This window comes from Lutzomyia longipalpis, chromosome 2, assembly GCF_024334085.1.
Source record: "Lutzomyia longipalpis isolate SR_M1_2022 chromosome 2, ASM2433408v1".
NCBI lineage: Eukaryota > Metazoa > Arthropoda > Insecta > Diptera > Psychodidae > Lutzomyia > Lutzomyia longipalpis.
The window spans coordinates 17,063,851-17,085,788 of record NC_074708.1 but is presented as its reverse complement, the minus strand read 5'-3'; the positions used below and the strand labels follow the sequence as shown (position 1 = coordinate 17,085,788).

Sequence of the window (21,938 nt, the reverse complement as noted above, 5' to 3'; positions counted from 1 at the left end):
ACATGAAGAAATATTGTTTTCTTTCGTGTTTTCACCAGACGAAAAAAAAAGTGGAGACATTTTATTTATTTTTTTTTTTTTGTATTGTGAAGCAAAAAAAAAGGAAGACTAATTGGATTTTTTCCTTTGCTTCGCCTAGACGCGGTAGCTTATGCTGAAAGGCGCAATATGCTTAACCTCAATAAAATTAAACTTTATCACCTGCAATTGAAGTCAAACCCCTAATACAAATCTTTGGCGATAGCAATGAGTGATTGCCGGTGATTAAGCCGACACAAAGCTTATTGTGCGTCAGTGACGAGTCTGTGATTTTGCACCCAAAAAAAGAGCCCCAACTCATATTGAAGCTCACACAGCACAACTTCAATATGTCATGGAATATGGAGATTACTTTACGACTCCAACACAGTGTGTGGACGAGAGAATCTTATCTGTTAATAAATCGACATGGCAGAAACAGCGAGAGGGCCGTAAAGGTATATAAAAATGGAATGATGGAATGGCAACAAAAGGTGTGCGTTAGCAATCAATTCGTTTTGGGGGGATAGGGCAGCCCATGCTGAGGCTCGTGCTCAAATGTTGAAGCCAGGAATAAAAGAGAGCACTGTTCGGTGTGTGCCTTACTTGTTAGCAAGCGTACGTGGACTGAATATAGTCTGACTTGGCGAATGTTGCCTTTTTCACATAACACAAAAAAATCCCCATCAATGCACGCGGCATGGCATCAAATTGGAGGCGATTCGAATGACACAATTTCTGCGTAAGAGACATACTCGAAGAATCAGGCAGAAAGGATGATGAATTATGATAATTGATGGGTTGACAGGTGGTTAATTATTTAAACACTGAGACCGATACGGTAGGCGTGTGTCTCTCCATGATGTTTACTCTCCACCCGTGGATAGTCTTCGGTGGAAAGTTGAGCCATCGACAGCCCATCAATCATAAAGGAATAAATTTCAACTGATGCACAAGATTTATTCTATATCCGGGCATTTACTTGAAAATTCTCGATAATGAATTTAAAAGGAATTTTTATATGTATTTAATATATTACGATTAGATTTTCCAGAAACCCACAAAGAAAAAACAAAACCTTTAAAAAAATTTCTTTATCTGTTATTAAGTTTTTTTTAACAGTTTTTTAACGAAACGTTTTATGTAAAACAATGAAATCGATTGAATCTTTTGATTTATGATTCAATATATATTTAAATTTTTTTTAAAATTATTTAGAGATCTGAAGACAGAATAAAAAAACCAACGAAATGTAGAAAAATTAAAAAAGCTCCCATGTTTTTCACTTTTCTTTATATTCAATTTACCGAAACCATTTTACCACGTATTAAATGTTTATATCTGCGCTAAAAATATGTTTTTTACATAAACAATGTTGTCATCAACAATGCAAATATTCCCAAAAATTCCGAAATCCCAAATAAAACTCTTTTCTACAATTTTAGTGCATTAACACAGGAACTATTTTAGCTACTTTTATTATTCCCCCAAAGAAGTGTGGACCGGAAACTGTTAAGTGTCCCACAGAATTTGCTTTAATTCTAATTTTAACACTTTGAGCGACCTTACGTGCGGAGTCTTCCAAAGTCTGCCCAACATTCAAATATTTTCACAAAGTTTCCTTTCACACTCAATTTTGCTGGCAGAGCCATTCAAGTCTGGGTTGCCCCATTGCCACATCGAGGGTGTGGGAAATGGAAGTAATTATTCAGCTAGCACGAGGCACACATTATTCCGAGTATTTTCATCAAAATTAGAAATACTTTTCCTCACCCAATGACCGTCTCGTGCCACAAGAGAAATGTTGCCGTCTTTCGGCGAAACTTTGGCTCTATTTTGTGGGCAAACAGGAAAACAATGTTGTGTTTTTTCACATAATTGCTACACATACCCAATACATCCCTTTTTCTATGCGTACACACAGCTCCTCGATACACTTGTATGTTGAAGCAAAAAGGACCCCTCACCCTGTTGGAAAATTATGCTTCCCTCTGGAAATGTTCAAAAAAAAATGTCATATATTTATTCATTTGAGTGAAATACTTGGGGTCGAGAGGGATGAAGTAGAAAACTTCCCTGGTTGTCCCTTTTTTTTGTGATGTGAAATTAACTGAAAGGATCAAGGGAACAAAACGTGTGCAATTGCGCAATAATATTTTGTCGTGTGTTTCCTCTCGGTGTGCTACACAAAGCAAAATACTCTGCGTCTTCCATTGCCAATTGAGGATTTTTGTGGATGGCAAAAGAAGTGTTTTATTGTCGCTGGAAAGGCTTTAAAGGAAACGCAGACTCCTTGCGTCATTAGCATCCCTTTGCGTCTTGTGCAAAAGAGAGCAACATCGCATCGTCAAACTGAATTTCAACTCAAAATCATTCTTCCAGCTCTTCCGTGGCACGCAAATAAAATGCAAATGAGTTCTTTACACCTTTGTTCTGCGGTAGGGTCTTGTTTTTTGTATATATAACAGAAGCAGATCTTCGAGCTCCTTGTATAAATATTTTTTGGGGTAGAGAGAGATTCCCAGGTATGATGGGGACTTTTTGTATCATGGCAAAGAAAGAGATTATGATGAATGCTTGACGAGATATCTTGAGTTATTTTATTCGCAGGAAGAAGAAGAAAAAAATACGGTAGCATCAAATAAATCTGTGAATGTCTCTATTATTCAAATTCTCAGGAAATAATACCACCCTACCATCAGTTAAATGATGTCGCATGGAATTTAAATATCCTTGTTGTCTTTGAGCAAATCTTGCGTGATTTGTACCTCCTTTTAACATGCCTCCGTCAGTCAACTGGAAGAGACACAACACGGCAGGCAAACAAACATCAAACCACCCTCGAGGGCTTCAGAACCAAGTTCAGGAACGATAAAAGCACATTTCGAAGGAGAGAGTTGAAAGCGAGAGTTTCCTTTCTAATACTGATTCCCCGTATCGATAAGGAAATTAAAACGAATCCCACCATGTTGAGTTCCGTAGCGAACATTTTAGCCCTTTTTCCACCACCACCCCTCAATACCATGAAACTCTTTCCCAAAATGAAGTCATTATGCCAGTTTAATCTCGGATTTCCGACGCGCTTTTATACTCATCCTGTATATTTTTTTTTCACCAACACTTTTCAAACAATTCCAAAAGGAAGCAGAGCAAAGCATTTCCCGAAAATGGAACATTTGGAATTGAGCAGCATTCAGCTGCAATAAAATAATTTTTCGACAGAAAGGATTCCCTCCTCTAATGCAAAATTCAATTACAATTTCTATTAATGTGCCCGGGAGTGTGTCTGCGTGGAAAAGCAGGCATCGGCGTGTGCATTGAATTTTCAGAGGGGTATGTATATGATTTTAATGCCTCGAGGGTGAAGGGAAATGGGTATTGAACGAGAGAGAGTGGAGGTGAAATGAAATTCCTAATTTCGGGAGGGTGACGCCCAAAAAGTACATTTATCGTTTTTAGTTGTTTCACCAATGAAACTAACCATCCCGCCAGGCCATACCATTAGTGCTATGATATTAATTTTAAGTAGATTGTTGTTGTTGGATATTAGTGTTGAAATGGAACTGTAAGTTGCTGAAATATAGATAGAATTATGAAGAAAATAGGATGTTGAGTAGTTGTTAATCCTTTTCTTATACAAATTGATATTTTATTAATATTATATTGATATTTTTTTTTCTTATTTAGTAGGCAATTTAAACATTAACCGTGATAGGCCCAAAATTTTTCAAGCATCTTTATCTTAATAAAACGCAATTTTGTAAAATTCTTAAACATAAAAAAAACTTCAAAATGCAAAATAAAATCATTTTTTTTACGTTTAAAATAGAAATCTATCCAAACTCTTCTAAAGAATCACAGCTAAAAAGCAATTTAAATATTCTTTAGACATCACAAATGTACACCGAATTGAGAAAATCCTGCATTAAGTCCTGCACATAAAGGAACAAATAAAAAGAAATGGATTAAATTTTATGAATGAATATAAAAAGTCAATCATAACGCGTCCAGTTATAAGAGTTGGTGTCCCACAACGTGTAGAAGTTTGTTTATGAGTTGTAATTTAATTTGTAAGCAGAATTAGTAGGCAAATTTAATTTTTTTTGTAAAATTCGGCAATTTGATGGATAAAAATGGTCATATCTTTGGTTCTATAAGACCTACAAAAATTTCTTGACTAGTTTTGGAAAGATATTAAAGCAGGCTATAAATTGACATAAATTTCAATAATTTTCAAGGTCATCTCTATAACACAAAATGGCGGCTTTTTGTTTTACTAAAACAGTTTTTGGCATTTTTTGTCTCGAAGAAGTGGTTCTAGAGGGTTCTGATGTTCTAGAAAGTTGTAGAGAATTGCAAAACCTTTAATTTGATACTAAGATGAGCAAAATCGGTCAAGCAGTGCAGGAGATATGGCTCTTAGAACTTTTCAAATTCAAGAATTTTTCAAATGGCCATATCTTCTAAACGGCGACATAGAATTTCTTCATTTTCGGACTGGTGAAAGATATTGAGTCAGGCTACAACATATCAAAATTTAAAAGATTTGCCTAATGGGGATTCGGAGATATTGCCCCTTAAAGTTAGGCAATTTTTGTTTTTGAATTTAGCGCCTCTTGCGGATCTTTTTGAAACTTGAAATGTTCTAGATAGTTGTAGGGCTTATCGAAACCTTTCATTTGATACCAAGATGGTCAAAATCGGTCAAGCCGTTCTCGAGATATATCGAAAAAACACTTTTTGCCTTAGGCCGCCATATTTGCTAAACCGCTAGACCGATTTTCAAGTATGAATTATTGATGAAAACGTCTCACTGAGCTCTACAACATACTGAAATTTCAGACCTCTAGCTATAAGGGAAGTGGTTGACAGTAGTTCAAAATGGCGGACGGCGGCCATCTTGGATTTTAAAAATGCGAAAAAATGAAATTTTACACCCACATTTCTATAGAAAACTTCAAACCGGAAGTCTCTATCTGTTACCGTTCTCAAGCTATAAGGGAAAGTTTGGCGCACCGGCAGGCCGGCAGGCCGGCCGGCCGGATCAAAAATTTTCCACCACCATTTTTGGAATGTGGGTTGTCTGAAACGTGCTCATACCAAGTTTGAGCCCGATCTGAGGTGGTCGGAAAATCCGACGATTACAATACTTGGTGTTGGCCACGAAGTGGAACACCAACTAATAATAAATAAAAAACTAATCTGACAATATACCGGCCGAGTTCATTGTAGAGTGAGTCAGTTCCATATATTCTTTTTGATTACATTTCGGCATGGGTCTTTTTTTTGCACATTCACAAAATGGACATCTTGTCCGATGAATCGGCCGGACAATTGGTGAGTGTTAATAGCACTGTCGGGATTTAAAAAGACACCTCCTGGGCGACCCAATGTCGCCCACGAGATGCATCCACACAATGGGTATGGGATGAGGGTATTGAACACAATAGGATTTCGGGTGAATTATCGGCCGTTGTGAGGGTCACGAGGGTTGAGGAAGGAAGTGCACGGATGCGGGGATGTTGGCATATGTTGGCAATTGGCTCTGTCGCGTCCTGCAAGTTTCGCCTCGTTTTGTGTGTGATACAGCAATAACGCAGGCAAAAAGGGATATTGCTTTGCTATATCGGTGGCACGGGAGGTGCCTCATTGTCATATGTGCGAGGGAGAGACGGCTCACCACGGAGAATGTTGTCAGGGAGACAAATGAAACAAATATTGATTTTGTGGTTAAGATAACAAACCAGGCGCCACCAATTATTATTGTTAATCCTTTCCCTTCCCCATATAACATATTGAAAAACTTCACACCTTCATTGGAATACCGATGGCTTTGTAGAAAATTCTGGGATGGAGAAACTGAGAGATTAGAGGATGCCGCACCAAATCTGGCGGTTGGGATAAATGTGAAAAATCGTTTGTTGTATTCAATGCATTCGCCATGGGTTTCTTTTACTTCTTCATATGACTTTAAAAATTGAGAAAGTCGCCAGTAGTGCGACATAGTTATATGAAAAAGCAACTAACAAACTTGCCGACATTGCAGACTCAAAACAAATTGGTAAAATTGTACAATGAGTTGTGGAATAAAATATATTTACAAGGAATGCTTCTAAAATTATGATAACAATTTGAACATGAATAAACTAGAGAATGAAAATAAATTGTAAGCAAATAATAAGGCTTCAAGTTTGTGTTAGAGTAATGTCGCGAAAGGGTCGATAAACGTTTCGTTTTGAGAGGCAATTTTATAAAATTTAATTAAGAAACAATTTATAAATTCAATTGAATTAATTAGGCTTCACACGATCTTTCAGATTTGTTGTTAAAAAAATAAACTTAAAAACTTTTCATAAATTTTCATAAAAATTTTAAAATTACCTACCACATAATTGAATTCTGTGAAACTGTTCCCATATTTTGCACACGAATCATTTTGATGTAGCAATATTGTGTTTCTGGTGTATCTTTGGGGATACAACACAGTGTCGTTTCTATTGCACCAACAAATGAGCCACCGCGAAACTTCTTGTATGAATCCAGTACATCACGACCTCACAAACTTCAATGTCATAAATCACTGATTATTGACTCCTTTATGAAATCACATCGCACACACGTAAAAATCTTTTCATACCCCTGTCCAATTCTTCTGTTTCTCAGCACCATTCTTCATTCACCATAAATCTCTACACCGTGTCTTCAGTTACAGAAAAATTATTAATAATACCAAGATCCATTTATGGGCAACCGTCCGCCATATATCATATTTATTGGGTGAGAAAGAATGGTGAAAAAAATGACTCTCTCTCCTATCTTATTTTGGTTTTCTTGATTTAATCCAGAACAAAACGGTTGCCCAAAGAAGCCAACTCTGCGGAGGATGAGTCCCAAAAGCGGGTGTGTCTCTTTTACTTCTTCTGCCGTCAATTGCACCATTGTTTATGGAGCAAAGGGAATTATCTTTTTCTGCTCTGGAAAAAGCCTTTACGTATGTGAATTAAGACATTAAAATTATGTTGGGGATTTTGCTTGATATTATACTTCTCTCAAAAGCTCCATCATCATCATCACAAGAGGCACCACACAGTGTTCATATTCTCACAGTGCCTCTATGAGGAGTTAATGCACACGTCCAGTGCTAATTTGCTTGAAATTTATTACAAATAGAGATATGCGCGCCATTATTATAGAGATTTATTGGGTGGAATATGGCACCGTGACGGATGCCTTTGAAATTATATAAATCTCCACACAGTTCGCCTTATTCTACAATTGCTCTCATATTGCGCTTGATGACATAAATACCAGCAGTTTTAAACATTCCCCCCGGAGCTTCAAATGGTCATTTTAATCAGTGAATTTACACAAGATTTATCTCGTGCTATTGAACGCCAAAGCTATATAACGACTCCCGAGTCCACAAAAGATGAATCGTTGGGAGACTTGAAATCGAGCGGAGAAAGAATATTGTGTGTGAAAAGAATAAATATTCAATACAAAGTTTCTTGTCCTCCTTTGCCGCCTCACTTGAGCTTCCTATATTATGTATCTTTTGATTGCTTCAACAATACAAATGGTGTGGAAAATGTGTGTAAAGTAGCTTTTAAAAATAGACAAGACATGATAGGGAAACCTTTCATCTTTTGCCATTTGTGCCCTGTCTTGTGCCCCAAGAGGAATGTGCCGTAGTAGGAGAACTGACCCGTGTCGAGTGCTTCAAGATCACGTACAGAGATCATTTGTCATATTCTAGTATAATTTCCATCATGAACGTCCGAACAGCAACATTTTCATTCCAAACACCAATATTGACCGTCCTCATGCGGGGTGTCAATGGAGGCGTGCTATATGACGAGAAAAATGGCCCTTTGCCTCTTCAATTTTATCCACAAATGTTTTCTTTTGAAACATTCTCTTACTCTTCTACACCATGTTGGAAAAATATCGTTGACTTTGAATTTTGTCCAGGAAAACTATGTATGTACATAATCGTATTATTGTGACCTCTCTATTCTTCAAATTCTCGAGGCTCTTTCACATCCTATGTACACATAAATAACAAGATTATTTCCACCCCCACACCTTGCAAAATTCATACTGCGGAACTAACCAAACAAATACCCATCTGTTCAAAATTGCTGAGAATTAGAGAATTTGGAATTTCGAAGCTTTTAGCCAATATGCCTTACTATTAGTTTTCCCGTGTACATTTTGGCACATTAAGCTGCTAAACAATCATCTTCACCTCGTATGTATTCATTGTACGTATATACACAGTGAGGTTTCGGATTAAATTCTATTAGCTAAAAGCTTTGACTTTTTGTTCTTTGAAATAAATATTTTTACATTTCATATCAAAGAAAAATAGAATTGAAAATAAAATCCTTGAATATTTATAAAAAGAACAGTGACGTAATTTTTTCACATTTTTGAGAAAATTTTTACTGGCTTTTCCTACCTCTCTCTTACGAAAAAAAAAAGAAATCTCTCTTATGAATCATAATTTATTTTTAATCCTTTTCATGATTATGCGTTTCCCGATTATTTCTCCGAATAAAGGATATTTTCATACAGAAACGAATAAACTTCTTTCACAGTCCGATTTTTTTTTAAACAATAAAATCCCCACCTTAACTCGAAATATTTTAAAATAAAATCATCAAACTTTGCGGTATGCTTTGTATGATCAACGGATCATCATATTCTAAATTTTGATGTTATTTAGTCGATAACTAGTTAAAATACCAATCTATTTTACAAGCACATCCTCGTGCAATGTCTTCGTCTTGCTTTAGTCGCTTTAGTGTAGGTAAATCATGGCAATTTGTTGGAGTCGAAGAGGTGATATCAATATTGAGGCATATGCACGAGACAAGATAATGGTGTCTCAATCGCATTTATACCGACTTCACCCTCTTGTCGCCCACATCGTCATCACCGACAGCGAATCTTGTTTATATTCGTGCACTAATGATAGACAAATGGGGCTCTTCTCACTTGCCAGATGCATGTTCATGTGTCTCCCAACAACTTCCTCCACCTTCCCTCCGCGAGACAGCATCTCCGTCATCACAGGCCCAAGATATCAGCAGAGCGCGAATAAAATTGCCAATTACTGCATTTTCCCCGCTCTCTATCTCGTCTCAGTCTAGTGAATATTTATGCATTTTGGGTGGCTCAACATATGAGGAAGTATGAGGGGTAAATAATGCAAAGTTTGTATTAAATCGCTAAATGGTTTAAAAGCCCTTGTAAACAATGTACGCACATCAAGTGTGACGTTAATTAATCTGTAGACTTAAACAAAAATTATCTCGCTCCTCGGGAGTTATTAATTGTGCTGGTATAATTTAGAGAGAGAGAGAGAGAGAAAAACGCGCAACAAAAGAAACTGCCGAAGAAATTTTTCTTGTCGATAAGAAGACCCCTTCTTGGCACTCATGGGCGTGTTGCGTCGACAAGAACGGTGCTTCTGGTGAGAAGAATGATTGTGACACTTTCTTGACCTCATTTGACCTCAAAGAAAAAGGTCGGGGGGTCGATGTGGAAGAAATGTTCTCTGGGTAAACAATGCCAATTCCTTCAGGGTGCGGGAAAACAATTGAAAAGTTCCCCGGAAGACATTTTGCATAGGTCCAATGGCTTCCAAAAAGTTAATGTGCGGAGACTTTCGAATCTCCAATCTCAGCGGGATTCAATTACTTTTCAATTAAAACTTTGTAATTGCACGGGAGACAGTTCTGAAGGTGATTAGAATGTTCTTCAATTCTTTTTCGAAATGATGCTGGTAGAGAGAAAAGATGTCTTTGTGGTGGATGGGGTGGAATTTTCTCTAGTTTTGGAGCTTAAGTTTGAAAACAAGAGGAAAGACAGTAGATTTTGTGGAGAGGATTTATATTTTCCTCAATCTCAAGGGCTTTAAGGGCAGAGAAGAACTACCATCTATTGATTTCCTTAATTTGGAATATTGGTAATAAATAAAGACATTGGGAGAGCTTAACTAACATTGACTAAAACTGAATTTAAAAGTTAAGAATCTTGAAAAATATCTAAAAGTTACTTGCAAAATATACACAAAAAAATCTTTAAGAAAACTATTTTTTCATACAGAACTTTGATCGAGATTTCAATCGAATTTCCAACTTAAAGAGCTTTTCCAGGACTTTTTCGAGCACTCACCGAATAGCTATAGCATTCGCCCTATCCTTTTTGTTCTCAGATTTGAATGAAAATGTGAAAAAAAAGAAACACAAATAGGCAAAAATGTGCCACACCCGAGAAAATGGGAAATCTATCGCGTGCTTATATACGGTTTTCATGTGTTGTCCTCCCTCCCTCATTCCCTATTCTCCTTTTATTTATAGTTGATCCGGGATCAAAGTTTCCCGAGATAAAAGTCCCTTTTATCCCCCAAAAACTGTGTGGGGTACACCGCCACAAATACTACACATACGAAAGTGGGGTGAAAAAGAGTCAAGGGGGAAAATGCCGGCATTTGTCAGTTTTTGGGAAAACTTGCGACAGGACTTGGAAGTGGAAAAAGATGAATAATAAGATCAAAATGCGATCTAGGACAAATAAAGTGCCTTCCATGCGTTGAGCACCCTCATCTCTCTGGTTTGCTGTATCTTAAGAAAATCACGTTTAGAGGGGTTTGGTATAGCCACAGATATGCACAAGGGGTGGGCATCATCGTCGTTTATGCTGTTGAAACAGCCACTACTGAAGAGTGTATTTTCTATCAGTTTAGCAATAATGAGATAAAATTGTGCCAACAGCTGTTCACCTTCCTCATGTGGCAGAGATTAAAATTCAAGCATGGAGAGGACCATCGAGGTATCGGAGAGGGAAATGAATTGGAATTGTGCTTCAGTGCGTGGGTAAATTTATGATCACGCAAAGAGGGTGCGGGATTATTCTATGGGATGGAAGGGAAAATGATTGCATTTTTGTGATAAATTGTACGTCACCCATACCGATCTCTCCCCCCAGAACATGTGTAGATATTATTAAATATTGATTCCATACATCCATCTAATTTTGACTCTTCATCCCTCCACCAAACCACCCAAGAAATTTATTCATAGACTCCTCCAGAGAGAGCATAAAGTGTGGTAATTTCCATAATTTTTATTAAATTCCGCACAAACTCCGCCAATCTTCCTGTGTGTCGATTCTGTGGCCCATCTTCCACATACAATCTTGTCCCCTTGACACATAATAAAATATAAATTTCGCCCCAGCAGACATTTTCTGCTGAAATTGCCTTTTAGTTGTGTCTCTACATGTGTGTGTTTACTTTACCAAAAACCCATTTGAATATTTTCTTGGGTGGCAGCTCAAGTGTAAAATGACTACAAATCGTTCGTTATATTTCAACTCTGGTTGAGGATGCACTCTGCACCACCTCTTGTATTATTGCTTAACCCAGCTGACACGGATTATGCATTATAGCAAATACATATTTTCCTCTAACAAATATGATATTAATAGTCTGATAAACACTAGATTGTTCGGATTAATCAAAGTATCAAAGGAGAAAATTTTTTCAACAAATACCTTGAAAAGAGATGGATTGAATTTAATAAAAAAGTATAGGGGAACGTGGCCTAATTCGGACCTCATAAGGCCTTTTTCAATCTTCTATTACTTATACAGACGTAGAAAGTTATGGGCGTTGAAAGAGCATTAAATGGGCTTTAAAATGGTACCAAATTTAAGAATATTGTGTTCTATTTTATACCATTTTTCTCATTCTGCGCGGACCTGTGGAGGTCGGAATTGGGTCACGTTCCCCTAAGCATAAAATGTTTAATATATTGAAGGATATTCCTTAGCAGTGATATGAGAAGAGATTTTTTTGGTGAAAATGATTTTTCTGCAAATAAAATCATAAAATAGAATACAGGCCAGCCGGGTTAAATTTTTGACAAGAGTGTTAAATGTTTTTCATCGCGTAAAAAAACAAATTCGAGTCATATATTTAGCGTAAATATAGTGAGAAATGATTCCGATCAAGGCTCTGGTAAGTATAAAGGAGTTTTATTATCTAACAACAATTTCTCTAACTTCCTGCTCATCTCAGTTAGTTACATCTTTGTCCAGGCGCAATATAATCTTGTCAATAAGAGTAATAAATTTCCTTGGTCAGCCGGGTTTGTTCTTGTTGCTCTTTTTTTTTACGCTTCCAACACTCTTCTGTCCACGCTGAGGGTGTGGCTCAAAAGGCAAAATTATTCTTCATTTCGTCCATTCTGTGTATTTCCCCCTTTTGCTGTGGTCCACTCATCAAAATTGCCACACTTGGGGCAATTCTCCGTGTCGAATTATCGACTGATAGTGCAAGCGCACTGATTGAGCCCATACGGGTCCACATCGATGTCGTCTGGAATGTTGCAACGGAAATTGAACTGATTATGTGCAATTATGAATTTTCTCTGGTTCATTTTACTTGACCGATGGTGTGTGCGTGCGCGTGACGACTGCCAATAATTGCCCATGGGTTGAGGGACATAATTGACCGAAATTGCCAGAAAGGCTGTGTTTTCTGATGGGAATCAATTATGGGGTTTATGCTTCTGGTATGGGCGACAACTTCATTCCAAACCCAATGCAGGAACAAACATCTTGCTCCGGGGTGGTTGTTATAGAAGAGCAAAAAAAAGGCGAGCAAGAAAAACTCGATCCCTGCAGAGTCATGCGGTTTGTTTTTCTTCCCCATGCAGACTCGGGCAGTTATGTGTCTTTTGCGCGAAGATGGTAAAAAAAGGGAGGAAACCTGTTGGTTAAGATTGTGGTTCCAAAGCAATGTTTCCAGTATCTTGGGAGAGTTGATCTGTGACTTTTTCTTCAATTATACTCCAAACGTGAGACCCCATGTGAGTGTGATTAAATGACCATTATACAGCACATTCCCAGATGACCGCATTTGATGGCCAATTTACTCTGACGATGGAATGATTGACGTTCATTTAACCATTCAGGAGAATCTGTGTGAAACAATGTATATACGTTTGCATGGGGGTTTTGTACTTTTGCTTCCTCTCTCTTTGCCAGATTTTGCTCCATATCTAAAAATAGCCAGCATGGTTAGAATATGCAGAGAAGGCGAATTTTATAAATAGCAGAAAAGAAATTCCCATCTGATGATGAACACCTCGTATGAATTTAAAGCTTTATTTTAATTCCCTCTGTTCACTCTCATTCGCGCCTCGTGTTTCTCTTTTATTGGAGGAGCCGTTGATGGAGAGAAACGCTAAAAAACCATGTTGGGCTAATCTAAATGTTATATGCATTCCCATCAATGGGAAAGAATGATTGAATGTGACACCGAATGGGTGCCAATTTAGTAGCGATGCTTTTAATTAATACCTCCGCACCCCACGTGCGCCACTGAAATCAAAACTACATGCAGTTTGCACAGTTTTAATAAATGCCCGAGATAAAAGGTGTGATTATAGTAATTTTGCAATTTACTTAATGATTTCGATATTAAAGGCTTCGCGCATATTTAAATGATTATAAACTGGTGAATTGGGATTTTCACAGTGGGAGACAAAATGCCATAAATTTTTCAATTGCTCCGCGAATATTGCACTCAACACTTCCACACACACCAGAGGACACACCACTGAAAGTGAGAACCAAAAGAAGAATTGGCTCTTTGATGTGGGAATGCAACACCAATATGGTTTGTGTTTACAAAACAGAATATCTTTCAACGGGTTTGGGTGTTTTCTTTAAAATTAGTCCTTTGTAGATTTTCTGCCTTAAAACTCTCGGGGACGTTTAATTATGATGAAGGCTAAATATAGCATTAATGGACGAAAGATTGAGTTAATTCATCTTTATAGGATCTACTTATGAGTAAATTAATTACACTTGACACGTGAAAAAATATCTTTCTGGATTAAAATTTTGCCAAAAGGATGCAAATTTTTTATTCAGATGGCATTAAAAAGAAGAATTTGCAAAATATTGCAACTTTTGTGCGCAACATTAGCAGAGTATGAATGAAAAATGTTTACAAATGAATATCCAGCAGAGATAAAAAATCATTCCGTCATTCGAACCGAGGTCATTTAGATTGAGAGTCATGCACTCTACCTATTGTACCACAAACAAATGGCAAAATATTACTTGAATATAAACTACATTATAGTCTATAGTTTGTATTTTTACACCGACATGTTATGATACAAATAATCATACACTATAGATTTCATGTCATATTTTATGTTATTCAGTGATTCTTTTATAATACCTATTTTTCCATTGAAAATCATCATGAATTTAACGCAATGTTCTTCATAGTGTGCAAGAAATTCCTGACAAACATTTGCACACATTCAATTGAGACGTCAGTGTGGGGCTTTTCAGTAAAAATTACAAATGGTGAGATAATAAGCGATACCGGAGCAATACTTGTACCATTTAAATTTATTTCTCAGGTCAGCGCAATCGTTCGCTGATGGCGCATAAATTTAACACTTTATGCTCATTCGGCAAACAATTTCGCGTAACAAGCAAAGAGATAACACCAAGATATTTGCAACAATTGCTGAGAATGTCTTTCTAATGGTTGTTTTACTTGAGAGTGTTCAGCAACTTTTTCAATCGAGTCTCATCTTCCCCCCATCTCTTGATGCTGCAATTTTTCGCATTTGAAATCAAGTTCGAGATGTTACAACATGCCCCCATGTGAATGTGACAATGTCGCGTGCATTTTATGCCAATGATGCACCAGCAATTATCGTGCAGAACATGCAGGAAAATTTTGCAGAATTTTCCCAACAAGTTTGCGCACATGGCGCCAAAAGTTAATTGCACACACTACACAACCAATTCATCAGCACACTGAATATGAAAATAATGCCGAGTGGTGATGATTATTTTTAAGTCTATTGGCACGGAGTTTGCAACAATTTTCACCACTGACACTCGTTTTTGCCATCAAGGACGTGCAAGTGTTTGAAAATATTCGTGGTGTACGAAAATAGCATTAAATTACATGAAACAACATTAAATTCCATGCAAAAAAAAACAAATTAAATTAATTTTCCAATAATTCTCCAGTTAATCAAACTGCAATAAATTTTGCATGATGTACCGTATTTTATGACTCCACCGTTGTTGGAAATAGCCTACAAATTCATATTTATGTCACCACGAAAAGTCAATCTGTTAACTGGGTGAACGATGGATGGTCATCCGTGGTCGCCTCCTGTCGCGGGGACACTGACTGATGACGTGTAAATTGCATGTATTAAATTTATAGCCACTGTTGGCTCTATTTTACGTCCTATGAGTATCTCTCCAACCCCCACATAAAAGTCTGTGGGGAGGAAAAGGCCGCGACAGAAAATGAATAACAATCCCTGTCTGGTTCCGGAGACAATTCAACATTCTGTTTTTTTTTTGCATAAAACGCAAAAAATCTTTCTATATGCAAATGGGAGTTATTCCTTTTCATGCACAACTTATAGACTTTAATTAAAGTTTTTCGTTTGCAAAATGCCATAAGCATTGGAGTTAAATACAGTTTTCCGAGTATCATTGGTGTCTCTTACGTAAAATTTTCCTTTTTTTTTGCCAAAGTATCGTGTTGCAAAGGAGAATGCTACTCAAGGGAAAGAGAACGCAAAAGGAAAACAAACTTTCTCCAAGAAGATTTATATTCATATCATCCTTAAAAGCACCCCAGCGTTGCTTGTTTGTTTCGTTATTCTGCAAAATGGGGCGGGAAAATGCAAAATTTTAAGGTAAAAATATGCAGGGAAAGATTTCTCTTAATTATCCATCTTTTTATGGTAATAAGAAAGAGATTTTAAGGAAATTACTCATTTATATAGAATAGAATATTAAAAAATAAATAAATAAAACAAAATTTAACATTAAAAAATGTAAAATCTGCCACTTGAAAACCCCTAAAAACTGCAAAGTGGTCTACTTTTACTCGGTGTGTGTTGTGTATCCTTAAACTTAATAATACTAAATTTTTTGTCTCATCTTTCGGGTGGATTGGTGCATAAATTAAGAGAGGAAATTGCCTGAGATTTTACACCATAAATTTACTAATAATCTCATTAAATCTGGGAAATCTCATCTACTTCGAAGCGACATGGAAAGAAGCCGCAATGGACGACCTTAAAACCTCAATTTCTAATTATAATCCTGCACCACTTGTGCATCTCCATCCGTCAACAACGGCAATCCCATCGCTTTTGGCGGGAATAGGGCTCTCTCAATTGATTTACCACACACTAGCGCGCAAGTTCTTAATTAGGCATTCAAAGTGGCGATTAGTCGGCGCGCTAATATGAGATCCCCCTCGCATCTGGAGATTTATAGATGCAGCGAGGATTTCCACTATCATCTCACTTGATTATCCCACAGATGAGATGAGCTGTCGGAAGTCAGCTGGATTATTTACTCTCAAAATGCCTCCGTAGTCTCTCTTTTTTTTTTTCGAAGTAAAAAAATATCGAAAAATATTTTTATAGTGTTTACAAAATGTGGTGAAGTTTTTTGCCTGAAGTCCTTTCCTCCTTTCTGCCTTGATGAACGTTTTGTTTACACAAATGCAGTTGTAAAAATTTTCTTAGGTTTATTTTGGGAATGGATATTTTCTTGAACCTTTTTCCCTCCCATCCGACGATTATGAAAATTTCTTTTCTTCTCTCGCATGGCTTTTCTTCCTCTGAGAATATCAATACAGACTAGACAAAAAAAACACTATAAATTGATACAGAATTTCATTTCTACACCTCCTTCTATTTGACGGCCCCAGACAAACTTTCCATGAGATTTTCTGGTCGATGAAAGTTGTAAATTTTACATGAAATGGAAAGAACAATTTATATCTCTTTTTTTTTCGTACGCTTCTTATTTCTTGAGTTTCTAAGAAAAAAAAGACGGTGGAAAATTAAGCGTTTCTCATGGACTAAGTTTTGAACGTGAGTGTCTCGTTAGTTAATTGTGAACAATGAAAATTGCCCTGTGAAGCGTAAGAAAATATGAAAAAGTTTAACTTTATCCATTGAATATATTTTAAGACTTTCTTCTTTGAAAATTCTTAATTTAGTTTAAACTTGAATAAGTGTTCAGGTGGATACTTAATTATTTTTAAAGAAAATTGCTTATTTTTCCCAATTTTTTTTTATTAATTAATGTTTTTTGATAACATAACTCTACAAGAAACGTAAAGTTTTTATCAAATTCAATAAAATATTTTCTAAAGTCTTCCTATTTTTGAATTAGAAAAAAATCTGTCCCTAAAGTTTCTTTAAATCCCTTTTATTCGGTATTAATTTGAAAAGAAATATATTTTGGATTTTTGAGAGCTTTTTCTTTTAATACAAATGCTACTCCTTAAATCAGCATGTAAACCAACTTCGAAACGTAAACCAAACTACGTTTATCGGCAACAAAATCTCCCGCATTTACGAGCAATTTAGCATGACTTTAGCACATCGTTGCATAATTCGTTCCACGACTAAAAGAGATTCTTTTTCTGCAAATATAATCAGGAAAATCTCCCAATAAATTTGCATTTACCCCACAATCAATTGTTTACACACAAAATTAACAAGCACCCGCTACATTCGTTATTGTCGTTAGGTTTCCTATATAAAGATTTAAAATGGTGCTGCTGAATTCATTAACATTTCGCGCAAGTCGATTGAAATTGATTTGGCAATAAAACAAATTAAATTGTGTCCATTTCGTGACACTCACCTATTTGAGGGAGATTACCCAGTGAGGCGCTACTCACGATGACCTTAGTAAAAGTTGCGCCCATAGAAGGCAATCCTCCTCTTGTTCTCAATTCAATTGTCGTTCGATGACTCGGATGAGATAATATGCAAAATTGTCGCCAGTTGTGTGTCGCCCCTGAGAGATTTGCCTCCTTTGGGCCATGCGGAGATACAAGAAGTTGAAGCCCTAAAGAAATTGCGATTGCTATCGGGATTTGGTGTGGCTTGGGTGATATATGCGCACTCGCCTGGATTATTGTCTCGCCCAAACTCTGTGTATATATACAGTGACTTCTTCTTGAGCTCTCCCCCACCAGTTACCGAGGGAAGGGTGAAAGGCGTCTCTCTGGCGAAAATTCACATCAAAGTGCAAAATCTCCTGGGCAATGGAAATACACATAATCGTTTAAACGTGAATCGTGGTCACGCTTGAACCTCTAATAAAGAGCACTTCACTCGCAAAATTTTCAGAGCTCACCCAAAAACGCAAAACAGCTTTAAATTAAAAATCGTCTTTTTTTTTCTTTGCAGGTAAATAACACCAAGTTGGTATACATAAATGCTATATGTTTTTAAAGACACCCTTGCTGAGCCATTCGCCCTTCATGCTGCATGGCAGAAGATCAAATAAACTCCTGGTGGCAAGTAAATTCTCCCCTCGAAGGCAAATTTTCAGTTTATTGGATCCACGCAATGATTTATCGTTTTCCATCTTATCCTTCTCCTGAATTTCTTCCATCCCTCCCCTAAGTTTCTCAATGCGAAATTCAATCTCTCTCCCAGACACCCAGAAAAGCATCAAGACAAGTGCAGCTCTCTCGTCAGCATCCCACATTCAATGAAATTTGTATCCTGAAACTCCGAAAATTGCTTCAGAGGATCATTTTCGGGGGTGCTGTGGATTGCAATTAAAAGCACCCCCTCTGCAAATATATATGCGTTTTTAGGCGTGCAACATCCACAATTCACCAAAAACTCATCCGTCACTTTGACACTTTAATTCGCAGGGAAACCCACCCCCGTCACTAACCCTGAATAGCCAGTAAAGTGTTGCAAGGGATTTGGTATCACTGTATGGCCCATAGATCGTCCTTCAGAGGAAAGATTCGTGAATTGCATTTATTTTTCTAAGGCTATATAGATTCGCCTAAAGGGGTCGATAAGTGGCAAATTTACAACTAATGAATATTTTTTTTTATTTTAATTTTTTATCGATATTATATAGAAAAAAAACCATAAATCATTTTTTTATTTTAAAAGAAAACAAATTTTTATTAATTTTTGTTCGTTTTAAAAGAAAATGTTCACCATTTTAAGAGGCCACTAAATATTGTTTTTAGTTATATCTTAGCTCCTGTAGTAGCTAAGAATCTAAAATTTTGTTAAGTCGTTGGAAAAATCAGTCACATCTCTGGTTCTAATTTTCCGATTTTAATAAAATCAAACTTGTTCTAATGATTACTTAGAAGATGGTTAAAATTCTTCACTTTGCAATTCAATTTCTACATTTTGTTATTAAAAAAGCCTAACACTTCCGATAGGTTCGAAAAGGAAAGTTAAAGCTGAATTAACAACCCCCTGGGTATTGTGTAATAGAGGGTGGGATTTCGTATGTAATCCCATGTGGGATTAGTGGTCCTTGATGAAAAGAATCTGTAATGCTTTTGACGCTATAATAACTCACATGAGTAAATTTTCTCACTTTTCCCTTTCGCATATCACGATGTCGTCATCCACCCACCTAATAGGGATTCAAAGTCAATCTTTCGTGCAAACGAACGTTGAGTGTGCTCAAAAATTTTATACCCCCTGTAGCATTTTGTCAGTTTTATCGCGGTAAAATATCAGAAATTTTAATAGTTTCCCACCAAAAGGCATGCAGTTGAGATTTATATTAACGGAAGAGTCCGAGACATGTCTGGCATAAATGCAAATGCAGGCATTTAGGGCGGCAGCTGTCTTGCTGACCTCTGCATGATCATCCCGAAATGAAATTGTGTGTTGTTTGGAGAGCTGCTCAGGAGTTGCTCTGCCTGCCCGGTGTCTATCATCTCATATACAATGACCATTGACTTTATCAGTTTTCTCATTCATGCTGTGGCGGCGCCTAAGAGTGCAGGCAGGGAGGAATTGCTGACTCCGAATTTCCCGCCCTCTATCTCGTCACATAGTCTGCGAAATCTTCCGCAAGCTCACCGACTTCAGCAAATTGGTGAATATTTTCATCAGCGAATGAAGTTTCGGCTTCTTTTTTTTCCTTCCCAAATCACCCCACACATTTTTCTTTCACCCTAAACGTGGTATAAAGAGAAAAGAGGTGGGTGGTGAAAATTTCGGAGAATTGCTGAAAATGCATGAAGCTGGCGTAATGCTAAAATAACTTTGAGCTTACTGCCGCTAGGTCCCTTTATTTAAAAAGAGACGCACACTCAATGAAGGTTCCGTGGAGGAAGTCTCATGCATATTTATGCTCCACCAAAGTCACATACAGAACATCCCCAAATACGGTGTGCACAAAATGGGGGTGCTGTAGAAACACTATCTAACCGAGGTGATGGCACTATAGCTGTACCAAGAGTGGCAACAATCAGCAAATTGGCACAGTTCGAGTGCTATGGTGATTGTCAACAACCCCCCGCACGAATTTTGTCATTTACCCAATCACCGTGCCAGTGAATAATTTATTTTAGTCTCGGGCATGGAATTAATTTTGCCGCAATTTAATACCTCTTTCCCATCATCGGATTGTGGTGAAGAATTTTAGAGCCCTCGTGGGAGTTCCACAAAGTCAATTTCCCTCCCAAATGCCTTTCCATGCAAAGGCTTTGCCTGCCCTAAAGTATTTTTACACATGGCATTTTGAAGGCGATAAAATAACACAAGGGAACATGATAAAGCATACTCCATGCTTTGTCAATATGCTGCCACTGTCGTAAAGAATCGTCTGTTTTTCTTGCTTATTGTTCTGAAAGGATAAAGCGTTATAAGGACACCTATTCAATATCTTATCCTGTGTTTATACTGGTGATAAATTCCCTAAAATCCCGGAATTTGGTTTTCAAATAATCAATTCACATCATAACTAAAACTGTTTTACTTTATTATTAAAACCTTGAGGCTCTCTAATAGATCCTGTCTTGAAAAATCAATTAAACATACTATTTACTTATAAAATATCCAACGTCTTCTAGTTTATAAAATTAATAAAAAGAAATTCTTAAACCTTCAAACAAATGTTTAATCACTTCTTTCGTAAATTCATTCAAAGACTCTGTACAAAAAATAATCAAAGCTAATAAAGAGTTTGAGAGAATATCCATCAGATTAATAAATAAGCTGTAAGAAGAAAATTAATTACTTGCACGTCTCTGCAAAATCACTTCATAAAATAAAAAGTGAACAAAACTAATTTTCTTGTGTGCGAGATTAATTGAAAATAATAAAATGAAGATGTAATAAAATAAAGAGAATCATTGTTGTAATGAAATTGAAACAATTAAAATAAGACGGAAATCAATCAATCCACTTTTAATTCCATGAGCAATGAATTTCTCGGGAAAAACACCATCAATGGCAGCTCTAAATGCGGTTTGAAAGTAAATATTTTTCCTAGGCGATTGAGTACACAAATGATGGTGATAAATTACACCAACTCACCATAATCTTGAATCACGCGCTAACGTGTCGCTTATTCTTTTTCAACATAATGTCTCTTGGGGTACACCACCATTTGTAGTTTTGGTGTGCTAGCATGTAAATGTCGAATATTACATGACATATGGTGGTAATTGCTTTCTATTTTTTCCACCCAAGAGCCCCCGTGCAGACACATTCAAATGCAGAAATGCAAACAAGTGTAAAAGAGATAAAAATCAAGTGAAATTCCGGGTAAACCATTCTTCCGCCACGTTAGGGACACTTTTCATCGCGAGTCGGTGGAAAATTTTCTATTAGGGGTACCCCATTTGCAAGATTTGCGGTTTCCGCGCAAAGACCACGTATAGTCGCTTTTTTATTGCACGAAAAGTTAAAATACACGGACGCATGTGAGGAGAATCTTGAGTGATGAACGACAAATGGTTCCATCGTCGTAGGGGGGTGTGTGGATGTATGGTGAGAGCATCAAAATGGATATTTTTAGAAAATCCTGTGTTTTTGGCA

The 21,938-nt window shown here is 36.9% G+C and overlaps 1 protein-coding gene across 2 annotated transcripts in view; it reads left to right on the top strand.

Annotated features, from left to right (window-relative positions):
- Positions 1-21,938, top strand: part of LOC129791030 (E3 ubiquitin-protein ligase TRIM9) — a 35,884-nt gene that overhangs the window by 2,027 nt on the left and 11,919 nt on the right. The window lies entirely within an intron of this gene.